Here is a 3,064-nt window from a genome sequence, read left to right as displayed (position 1 = left end):
CCCCCCCCCCCCCCCCCCCTTCGGGGCCCAGCATCCTCGCTAGCACTCGTTCCTTTCTCCAATCGATGTGGGACTCTCACCAAATGGTGGTGTCCTTGTTGGCACACCTCCCTGTGTCTACTCCCTAAGAAGGCTGGCACATCGTCCGGTGTCTGGCTTTGATACCATTTTAACAGCCCAGGCCCACTGCTAGCAGATATTGTCCTCTTTGGGCTTTCCCTTTCGGGCTTACCCTCAAAGCTTTAAAACGCATCTGCTAGGGGAAGGTTTCCACACCCTTGTTAAGGGTGTTTTGTTCTCCTCCCCAACCAATATCTTCAAGTGAGACTTTATTTATTTTCAGATTGTTATAAATTTATGATAGATGATAGATGATTAAAATATAAATGTATGATGTTATAATTTATTTTAAGTTTTAATACTTTTTATTTACTTATAGGTCATATTTACATAATAGCTTACTATAATCATAAAGTACGAAGGTTACAATTATTGAAATGTCTAGTGAAAAATCAAGGCTTTCATTTTGTGGGTATATAAACCCATGTATGTCGTCCTTAATCAAGTCAAGCTGGAATAATTTATGATTTCTTTTAGCTAAGGGCTCAGTTTCTTTGCAATTTTATGGAGTTTAAGTTGCATGCTTAAAATTATTCAAGCTTGACTTGATTAAGGAACGACATGATGAACGTCAAGAACTGAAGAATGAGTTCAAAGGAACGACATGATGTACATCAATGAATGAAATGTGTTCCAATGAGCTAAAATATAATAAAGGAACTCGAAAGAGTCGGAACAATAAGATGAGCTCGATAACACCTAGCTAATAAATATATTAAATATTCAACTATTTTTATTTTAAGAGAGATATTTTAATCTATTTTTACCAATTTTAACCATATTCACCATTTGAGCTCCAGTTTCCTTAATTTTAATCTGGGTAAGGTCATTGAAAATATCATAATAAGTATATGTAGAAGGTGCAATGACCCGAAATTTTCGTATACATATCATAAACATTAAATGCGGAAGACTTCATTTAAATTCCATAAAACATAACATTTATCTTAAAACACAGCCATGGACTTACGTGTTTCGAAAACATCTTTAAAACGACACAACAAAAGACTAAATAAAATGAATAAGAGTTTAAGTTAAGAACCTCCGATTCTAGCCTAAGACTAAGAAAATAAATACCACTACCCTATGCATGTGTCATGGTCTCGAGTTGCGATGCCGTCGTCAGCCATACAGGAATGCCTTGCCTTAACTTGAAAAATGTAGTAGCACATGGTTGTGTTTTAAGAGGTTATGTTTTCTGGAATTTAAATGAAATCTTCCGACGAGATGTGAGGAAGTCGTTGGTGAAAAGCTAGGACGAGGTGGTAAAGTGGTCGGTAGAATGTTGGAAGGAGGTGATGAAGCAGTTGATGGAATGATGGGACATTAAGGTGAAGACATTTTTGGAATATTGGAATATGGTAGAGAACTAATTGGTAGAATGTTGGGACGAGGACTAAAGTCGTTTGTTTAATAAATAGCAAGAGGTGGAATGCTAGTACGAGGACGAAGTCGGGGAAAAGGAGGAGGTGGTGGTGGAGGACGAAGGCGGGGAGAAGGTGGTGGAGGACGAAGTCGAGGAGGAGGAGGTGGTGGAGGACGAAGAGGAGATTTTCCTAAATTTTTAAGTGAAACGTATGATTTCGAGGATTTTTAATACGGGATCTCATGTGAGTGAGCGCTAGCCCATAGTGAGACCTAGGTGGAACATATATGAGCTCATAGTTACAGTGACAATTACCTTCTTAAAAATGTTGATGTACACACAAATGAAAATGAGGGCTCATCGACCATGGTTGGGCATTGTTGAATGGATGCCAACTAACCATCACGTAGAGTAATATCTCAAGACGAGCCAACTAAGCGCTCAAGGATTTGGAAAATGAAAGAAAAAGAAAAGTTATGAGAAGTTGGGAAAAAAAACAACGAACCACAGCTGTGTGCCAGCAAGGACAGTGGCGCCCCAAGGGAATAGATTGTAAGATCCCACATCGGAGGGAGAGGATAACAAAACAAAGCGGAGAATATCGACTAGTAGTGAGTTTGAGCTGTATATGAGAAGTTGTTTGTTTATGTGTTTCTTGAATGAATTTTAACCGTATTATCACATATTTAGTAGCATCTACTTAAATTTAGTCCCGTTACCCTTATTACCATAATCCAATTGGATTAAGATGAATCACATATTAAATATTAGACAAAAGAACGGTTGATAACCCAAATAAAAAATAAAAACGAAAGCTAAGAATAACACCCACATACATCACACGTATGGTATGGAAAGTTTATTATAACATATAGTTTAAAGTTACATATGTTGTTGAGTAAAGAAGCTCAAGCAACGAGACTTCCACGATTCAAATTAACACCTCGAAGCTTTTGAGTCGAAACCAGTGACACGTTTATTCTTTTTATTTGATAGCAGGATAGATAGGTTTAAGACGAGGAGATAAGGACCCTATGACCTTAAATCAAACCCATGGGTGGAACACCGGGAACACGAGGGACAGTGATGGGTGGAAGAGAAGGAATAGAAGGGATAGTGACCGGTGGAACAAAAGGTACAGGCAAACGAGGAATAGGGACACCAGACAAAGGAGGAAGAAGAGCCCGGAGATCCGGTAAAAGATGACGAGCTGCTTCAGTTACATGAATACACGAAGAAGATAAAGTGACAAGCAAAACAGCGATGAGGAATGACTTGAAGGATGCCATGATACAACACAATTGAAGCAATCATATGAAGAAGAGATGTGTGTGGAGGTTTTTATACACAAATGCCAACATCCTTGCTCTACTCTACTCTAACGCCCGCCCATCTATACAGCTAGTAGATATTGTCTTCTTTGACCTTTCTATTTCAGGCTTCCCCTAAAGGCTTTAAAACCCGTCTCCCAGGGAAAGGTTTTCACACACTTATAAATGCTGATTTGTTCTCCTCCCCAACCAACGTGGGATATCACAATCTACCCTCCTCTGGAGCCCAGCATGAAGGCTGGCACAT

The sequence above is a fragment of the Cucurbita moschata genome, unplaced genomic scaffold, assembly GCF_002738365.1.
Source record: "Cucurbita moschata cultivar Rifu unplaced genomic scaffold, Cmos_1.0 Cmo_Scf00045, whole genome shotgun sequence".
Classification (NCBI taxonomy): domain Eukaryota; kingdom Viridiplantae; phylum Streptophyta; class Magnoliopsida; order Cucurbitales; family Cucurbitaceae; genus Cucurbita; species Cucurbita moschata.
Note: the sequence above shows the minus strand (reverse complement) of the source record.